A 9,682-nucleotide genomic window follows, 5' to 3' on the forward strand; every position below is an offset into this window, starting at 1 on the left:
CACCACGGAATTCCCAGGTGGATTATGATAACGAGCGAAATATTTGCTTTAATACTATTCCTCAGCTTGCCCTTGGAAGGGACATAGTCCTACTTTTTTGCTTATCGCACTATCTGTATCATTCTGCTTTAACGCACCTTTTTGAATAAACAATGCATAACATTATGACTATTATTGCATTCTTGTTATATATATATATGTTCATTAATGACGCCTTGCAACCGTACACTTTTGTATGGCCAATACACCAGGGGCTTAAGTACCCACAATATGGTGTGAGAAGTCTGAACACTTTCACAAGTGCGGCACCCCGAACTTATAGCATTATATGCATCAGCTCCGAATCATGTCTTTGGTCAAATGTTGGGTTTGCCCGGCTCCTATGTTTTGGTACCTTACGTTCCGCTCTATCGGCTAAGGTAGCGCTAGGAGAACTACTGCGATTGTGCCCTGGTTCTGCTGGGCTAAGCACCTAAGTAGAGAAAGCTAAAACTGACTGTCATGATAAAGCGAGAGACTGGTCACTGTTCGGCGAGGTTTTGAGTCCCTAAAGACTTATGCCGCTTAGAGCGAGGGGCCGGCCCTGTCCGGCTTAAAGGCGTGTATCGCGCCCCAAATTTGGCCTTCCGAATACCAGGGGCTTCGCCGAAATTTAAAATTATAGAATTCTATGGCTAAGTGAGAGTGATAAAGCATTATTAGTTTGGTTGCCTTGTTCGTTGTGCTGAGAACCTCCCTCGAAGGACCCAAAAATGGGAACAAGAGTGCTCAGGTTTATCCCGAACACCGCAGCACTCGCGGCATGGGGGCAGAAGCCGAGGACTAGCCATCTCTCAGATTGGATAAACAGCCAAACAGAAGGTAATATTTTAAATTCAAACAAGCGTTGCATAGCGCATATGAACAAGTTTTCATAAATACAGGATCACACAAGCAAGTTTCACTCAAATATTACACCTTTTGTGCACTCATCCGCTATGAGACGGGCACCCTTCAGAACACCCTCATAGTACATCTCGGGGTGGCGATGCTCCTTGCCCTCCGGCGGCCCTTCCTTGATCAGCTTCATGGCGTCTAGCTTGACCCATTGCAACTTCACACGGGCGAAAGCACGGTGTGCACCTTCAATGCAGACGGATCACTTGACGACCTCCAGCCGCGGCAGGCATCCACAAGCCGCCTCACCAGGCCGAAGTAGCCGTTCGGAAGGGCGTCGCCAGGCCACAGACGGACTATAAAGCCCTTCATGGCCTGTTCGGCCGCCTTGTGTAGCTCGACCAGCTGCTTTAGCTGGTCGCTCATTGGCACCGGGTGTTCGGTCCCAGTATACTGAGACCAGAACAACTTCTCCGTTGAGCTTCCCTCCTCGGCCTGGTAAAATTGTGCAGCATCGTACATGCTGCAGGGCAAATTTGCGAATGCTCCTGGAAAGCTCCGGATTCGGGTAAGTAACAGGTAATTTACTTTCACATGCTTGCTTTGCATATAGAATGCCTTACCTACCGCTATCTTCTTCATCGCATCAATCTCCTGGAGGGCCCTTTGGGCTTCGGCCTTGGCATTCTTCGCGCTCTCAAGGGCCATGGCAAGCTCAGACTCGCGCGTCTTCGAGTCAAGCTCCAACGCCTCGTGCTTCGTCACGAGAGCTTGGAGCTCTTGTTGCACCTCGCCCACCCGCGCCTCCTGCTTTTCTCGCTCGGTGCGCTCCTTGGCTGCTTTGTTTTCGGCCTCGGACAGCCCTTGCTTTAGGCTCGCCACTTCGGCTGTGGCCCCTGGCAAATTCATGATGATCCTGTCATTTTGCAATCGCATTCTTTTTATACATATCCATAGACTATGTACTACTTCCCTTTGTTCTCCTCGAGCTGCCTCTTGGCAAGGCCGAGCTCGTCCTGGGACCCTTTAAGGTCTTGCTTCAGTACGGCGACCTCCGCAGTCAGTGTGGCAGATGCCAGCAGCGAAGCCTGCATATGCATATTGACATACTTATATTAGACTCCTGCGATATTGTTTGATCCTCCATTCGGCTTTTCTTTGTGAACACCGAATAGAGCATCAGGGGCTACTGTCTATGCGGTAATATTTTTCCTATATTTTAAACACTTACCTCAAAGCCTGTTAGAAGGCTGACATAGGCTTCAGTCAGTCCGCTCTTGGCGGACTGAACCTTCTTGATCACCGCACTCATTATAGTACGGTGCTCCTCGTCGATGGAAGCGCTGCGAAGCGCTCCCAACAGATTGTCCGGTGCCTCTGGATGGACAGAGGTCACTGGCACAGGCGTCTTTCCCCACTTGGAAGGAGTCCGCCTGCCCGAGTCCAGAACCACTGGAGGTTCCGGTGCGGTGTTCGGCTGAGGGCCGAACTCGGAGCCCTCAGGGGCTTGTCTTCCCCTGCTCCCAGAGTCCGGAAGGTCGCTTTCAGGCGCCTCCGGAATTGTCTCCCCTCGACCCAGTGCCTCTCGAGACAACACCTCGGCATTGTCCGTAGGGCAAGGGGAGGTAGCTGTTGGAAGTGGATTGCTATCCATATCCGACGAGCCCAGGGAGTCGTCCGACGATACGTCGATACGGGCTCGTGGCGGTCTGCATAGCCATAATTCGGCGTTAGGAGAAGCAGTGCGACAAAGGAATGCGGTGAGTTACTCTGGTATCCAAATACTTACGACTTCGCTAGGGGCTTGGCCCTGAGCAGCCACTCGTCTTCGCCTTCAGCGGCGGTGATGGAGTAGTCCGGAAGGAGAGTCCTTCCCTTCTTGGACCCTTCGGCCTCCCTAGTTGGGGCGGCTTTCCTTTTCTTGTCTCCCCCGACTGGAGGGGGAGCGTCTTCATCTTCCTCCTCATCCTCGGGGGAGGAGTGCGTCGCGGAGTTATCAGACGATGAGTCCGATATCACCTGGCGCCGGGAACTCTTCTGGGTTCCCTTGGCCTTCTTGGTCTTCTCCAGCACCTTATAAGGAGCCGGAATCAGCATCTCCGTCAGGAGAGCGTCCGCACTATCTTCGGGCAGAGGGGCCGGACAGTTAATCTGCCTCGACGTCTCCACCCAGTCCTGTCAAAGGCATGGAGACTCAGATCTCGCACATGGTTAAGCAAAGGGAAGTAAAAATCCTACTGGGTGTATAGAACTCACCGAATGCGCTCGGCGCTTCACGCTTAGCCCGCGGTCCTCTGTAAGAGAGGGAGGGACCTCGGCGCCCTTGAACAGCACCCTCCAGACGTCCTTGTGCATCGTGTCGAAGAGTTCGCTCAGAGTTTGGTGCTGGGTCAGGTCAAACTCCCACAATTTGAAATCCTGTTGTTGACACGGGAGGATCCAGCGGATAAGCATGACCTGGACTAGTTGACAAGCTTAAGTTTCTTGCTTTCCATGTTCAGGATACATTTCTGGAGTCCTTCCAGCTCCACCGATGAACCCCACGACAAGCCCTTCTCTTTCCAGGAAGTTAGCCGTGTAGGGAATCCGGATCGGAACTCGGGGGCAGCCACCCAGTTGGTGTCGCACGGCTCAGTGATGTAGAACCACGCCGATTGCCACCCCTTTATGGTCTCCATGAAGGAGACTTCAAGCCATATAAAATTGGGCATCTTGCCCAACATGGCTCTGCCGCATTCCGCTAGTTGACCTCCCACCACCTTCGGCTTGATATTGAAGGTCTTCAGCCACAGGCCGAAGTGAGGCCGGATGCGGAGGAAAGCTTCACAGACAACGATAAACGCTGAAATGTTGAGGATGAAGTTTGGGGCCAGATCATGAAAGTCCAACCCATAGTAGAACATGAGACCACGGACGAATGGATGAAGGGGAAACCCCACTCCACAGAGGAAGTGGTGATGGAAAACTACCCTCTCATGAGGTTCCGGGGTAGGGACGATCTGCCCCTCAGCGGGCAGCCGATGCGCGATATTCGCGGCTAAGTATCCGGCTCCGTGCAACTTTTTGATATGTTCCTCCATAACAGAGGAGGCCATCCATTTGCCCCCTGCTCCGGACATGTTTGGAGAAGATTGAGGGGAAGGATGCAGACTTGGGCATTGGAGCTCGAGTGTGCGAAAATGGATGAGCAAAGGAGGAAGAAGGCGTGGATGAAAAGGGTAAATCCTTCTCCCTTTATATGGGCGGACGAAACTATGCGTCCCCACTAGCCTAGTAAAACTCGCTTATCCCCCAAGCGCCATAATCGATGGCGCGGTTGGGTTACCCACACCCGTATTGATGAGAATCCCATGATAAGGGGACACGATCTCTGCTTTGACAAGACGTGTCAAAAAACTGCCTCGCGTTATGTGCGAGGCTAGTTAAAGGAAACGGTTCGAATAATCACCGGGCCGTGACATAATGTCGCGTTGCTAAAACAAGTCAACAAATTGGATTTGTGGAAATATTATTCTCTCTACGGTGGTATGTGGAACTTATTTTGTAGGTTCGGACACTATCCTTGTATTCGAATTCTTTCGTGGTGTATTCGGAGGAGGAACCCGCCTTGCAATGTCGAAGACAATACTGCGCACCGGACTCATCGTCATTGAAAGCCTGGTTCAGGAGCTACTGAGGGAGTCCTGGATTAGGGGGTCTCCGGACAGCCGGACTATATCCATTGGCCGGATTGTTAGACTATGAAGGTACAAGATTGAAGACTTCGTCTCGTGTCCGGATGGGACTCTACTTGGTGTGGAAGGCAAGCTAGGCAATACGGATATGTATATCTCCTCCTTTGTAACCGACCTTGTGTAACCCTAACCCTGTCCGGTGTCTATATAAACCGGAGGGTTTTAGTCCGTAGGACAACATATAATCATACCATAGGCTAGCTTCTAGGGTTTAGCCTCTCTGATTTCGTGGTAGATCTACTCTTGTACTACCCATATCATCAATATTAATCAAGCAGGACGTAGGATTTTACCTCCTTCAAGAGGGCCCAAACCTGGGTAAAACATCGTGTCCCCTGCCTCCTGTTACCATCCGCCTTAGACGCACAGTTCGGGACCCCCTACCCAAGATCCGCCGGTTTTGACACCGACGGTCATGTTTCATTTTCGTCACACAAGAATGCTCTCATCATGCACAATCCCGATGACAAGCCAAGCAATTGTTTCATACTTTAGTAATCTCAAACCTATAAACTTACACGCAATATATGAGTGCAAGCCATGGACATAGCACTATGGGTGGAATAGAATATAATGAGGGGGGTTATGTGGAGAAGACAAAAGGAGAAAGTCTCACATCAACGAGGCTAATCAATGGGCTATGGAGATGCCCACCGATTCATGTTAATGCAAGGAGTAGGGATTGCCATTCAACGGATGCACTAGAGCTATAAATTTATGAAAGCTCAACAAAAGAAACTAGTGGGTGTGCATCCAACTTGCTTGCTCACGAAGACCTAGGGCACTTGAGGAGGCCCATTGTTGGAATATACAAGCCAAGTTCTATAACGAAAATTCCCACTAGTATATGAATGTGTCAAAACAAGAGACTCTCTAACATGAAGATTATGGTGCTACTTTGAAGCACAAGTGTGGCAAATGATAGTAACATTGTCCCTTCTATCTTTTTCTCTCATTTTTTTCTTTGGGCCTTTTCTCTCTTTTTTATGGCCTTTCTTCTTTCTTTTTTGGGCCTTCTCTTTTTTTATGGCCTTTCCTTTTTTTATTCCTCACTTGGGACAATGCTCTAGAAAATGATGATCGTCACACTTCTATTTATTTACAACTCAATGATTACAACTCGATACTAGAACAAAAGATGACTCTATATGAATGCCTCTGGCGGTGTACCGGGATATGCAATGGACCAAGAGTGACATGTATGAAAGAATTATGAACGGTGGCTTTGCCACAAATACTATGTCAACTACATGATCATGCTAAGCAATATGGCAAAGATGAATGTGTCATGATGAATGGAATGATGGAAAGTTGCATGGCAATATATCTCAGAATGGCTATGGAAATGCCATAATAGGTAGGTATGGTGGCTGTTTTGAGGAGGATATAAGGAGGTTTATGTGTGAAAGAGCGTATCATATCACGGGGTTTGGATGCACCGGCGAAGTTTGCGCCAACTCTCAATGTGAGAACGGGCAATGCACGGTACCGAAGAGGCTAGCAAGGGTGGAAGGGTGAGAGTGTGTATAATCCATGGACTCAAAATTAGTCATAAAGAACTCACATACTTATTGCAAAAATCTACAAGTCATCAAAAACCTCGGTACTACGTGCATGCTCCTAGGGGGATAGATTGGTAGGAAAAGACCATCGCTCGTCCCCGACCGCCACTCATAAGGAAGACAATCAAATAACACCTCATGTTTCAAATTTGTTGCATAACATTTATAATACGTGCATGCTACGGGACTTGCAAACTTCAACACAAGCATTTCTCAATTTCACAACTACTCAACTAGCACAACTTTGATATTATTACCTCCATATCTCAAAACAATCGTCAAGCATCAAACTTCTCTTAGTATTCAAAACACTCTTAAGAAAATTTTACTAACTTTGAATACCCAGCATATTAGGATTTTAAGAAAATTACCATGCTATTAAGACTCTCAAAATAATCTAAGTGAAGCATGAGAGATCAATAGTTTCTATAAAACAAATACACCACCGTGCTCTAAAAGATATAAGTGAAGTACTAGAGCAAAACTATATAACTCAAAAGATATAAGCGAAGCACATAGAGTATTATAACAAATTCCAAATCATGTATGGATCTCTCAAAAGGTGTGTACAGCAAGGATGATTGTGGTAAACTAACAAGCAAAGACTCAAATCATACAAGACGCTCCAAGCAAAACACATATCATGTGGCGAATAAAAATATAGCTCCAAGTAAAGTTACCGATAGAAGTAGACAAAAGAGGGGATGCCTTCCGGGGCATCCCCAAGCTTTGGCTTTTAGGTGTCCTTAGTTTATCTTGGGGGTGCCATGGGCATCCCCATGCTTAGGCTCTTGCCACTCCTTGTTCCATAATCCATCAAATCTTTACCCAAAACTTGAAAACTTCACAACACAAAACTTAAAGTAGAAAATCTCGTGAGCTCCGTTAGCGAAAGAAAACAAAAGATCACTTCGAGGTACTATAATTAACTCATTATTTATTTATATTGGTGTTATACCTACTGTATTCCAACTTCTCTATGGTTTATAACCTATTTTACTAGCCATAGATTCATCAAAATAAGCAAACAACACACGAAAAACAGAATCTGTCAAAAACAGAATAGTCTGTAGTAATCAGTAGCTAGCACAAGATCTGTAACCCCAAAAATTCTAAAATAATATTCTGGACGTGAGGAATTTATATATTAATCATCTTCAAAAAGAATTGACTAAATAGCACTCTCCAAATAAAAATTAAAGCAGTTCTCGTGAGCGCTAAAGTTTCTGTTTTTTACAGCAAGTTCAACAAGACTTTCCCCAAGTCTTCCCAACGGTTCTACTTGGCACAAACAATAATTAAACACAAAAAACACAACCAAAACACAGGATAGATAATTAAACACAATAAATTTATTACTAAAAAGGAGCAAAAAGCAAGGAATAAAAATAAAATTGGGTTGCCTCCCAACAAGCGCTATTGTTTAACGCCCCTAGCTAGGCATAACAAGCAAGAATAGATCTAGGTATTGCCATCTTTGGTAGGCTATCCACAAGTGGCTATCATAATAGATTCATAATGTAATTTAATTTTCTTTCTAGGAAAGTGTTCCATGCATTTCCTTAATGGGAATTGGAATCTAATATTTCCTTCCTTCATATCAATAATTGCACCAATCGTTCTAAGGAAAGGTCTACCGAGAATAATAGGACATGAAGGATTGCAATCTATGTCAAGAACAATAAAATCTACGGGCACATAATTCCTATTTGCAACAATAAGAACATCATTAATTCTTCCCATAGGTTTCTTAATAGTGGAATCCGCAAGGTGCAAGTTTAGAGAGCAATCATCAAAATCACGGAAACCTAACAAATCACACAAAGTCTTTGGAATCGTGGAAACACTAGCACCCAAATCACATAAAGCATAGCATTCATGATCTTTAATTTTAATTTTAATAGTTGGTTCCCACTCATCATAAAGTTTTCTAGGGATAGAAACTTCCAATTCAAGTTTTTCTTCATAATATTGCATCAAAGCATCAACGATATGTTTAGTAAACGCTTTATCTTGACTATAAGCGTGAGGAGAATTTAGCACGGATTGCAACAAGGAAATACAATCAATCAAAGAGCAATTTTCATAGTTAAATTCCTTGAAATCCATAGTAGTGGGTTTAGCAATATCGAGAGTTTTAATTTCTTCAATCCCACTTTTATCAAATTTAGCATCAAGATCAACAAATTCCGAATTCTTGGAACGCCTTCTAGGTAAAGGTGGATCATATTCAGTCCCATCATTATCAAGATTCATATTGCAAAACAAAGATTTAATAGGGGAGACATCAATAACTTTTAGATCTTCATCTTTATTTTCATAGGAACTAGAAGAACACGCTCTTATAAAGTCATCTTTCTTAGCACGCATCCTAGCAGTTCTTTTTTTGCACTCATCAATGGAAATTCACATGGCTTTCAGAGACTCATTGATATCATGCTTAGGTGGAATAGTTCTAAGTTTCAAAGAATCAACATCAAGAGAAATTCTATCAATGTTCCTAGCCAAATCATCAATCTTAAGGAATTTTTCTTCAATCATAACATTAAAATTCTTTTGCGAAGCAATAAATCCTTTAATATTAGATTCAAAATCAGAAGGCATCTTATTATAATTTCCATAAGAATTATTGTAGGAATTACCATAATTATTAGAGGGATTACTAGGATAAGGCCTAGGATTAAAATTTCCTCTATACGTGTTGTTACCAAAATTGTTCCTACCAACAAAATTCACATCCATAGATTCATTATTATTCTCAATCAGAGTAGACAAGGGCATATCATTAAGATCAGAAGAAACACTCTTATTAGCAAATAATTTCATAAGTTCATCCATCTTTCCACTCAAAACATAAATTTCTTCTATCGCATGCACCTCTTTATTAGTAGATCTTTCAGTATGCCATTGAGAATAATTAACCATAATATTATCTAGGAGTTTAGTAGCTTCTCCTAAAGTGGTTTCCATAAAAGTGCCTCCCGCGGCCGAATCTAAAATATTTCTAGAAGCAAAATTCAATCCGGCATAAAATTTTTGTATAATCATCCACAAATTTAAACAATGAGTAGGGCAATTACGTATCGTTAGTTTCATTCTCTCCCAAGCTTGTGCAACATGTTCATGATCAAGTTGCTTAAAATTCATAATATCGTTTCTAAGAGAGATGATCTTAGCGGGAGGAAAATACTTAGAGATAAAAGCATCTTTGCACTTGTTCCATGAATCAATACTATTTTTAGGCAAAGACGAAAACAAAGCTTTAGCACGATCTCTAAGCGAAAAAGGAAATAGCTTCAATTTAACAATATCATTATCCACATCTTTCTTCTTTTCCATATCACATAAATCAACGAAGCTATTAAGATGGGTAGCGGCGTCTTCACTAGGAAGGCCGGAGAACGGATCTTTCATGACAAGATTCATCAAAGCAGCATTAATTTCACAAGATTCAGCATCGGTAAGAGGAGCAATCGGAGTGCTAATAAAACCATTGTTGTTGGTATTGGT

The sequence above is a fragment of the Triticum urartu genome, chromosome 3A, assembly GCF_056163025.1.
Source record: "Triticum urartu cultivar PI428250 chromosome 3A, HENAU_Tu73, whole genome shotgun sequence".
In the NCBI taxonomy this organism is placed as follows: Eukaryota; Viridiplantae; Streptophyta; class Magnoliopsida; order Poales; family Poaceae; genus Triticum; species Triticum urartu.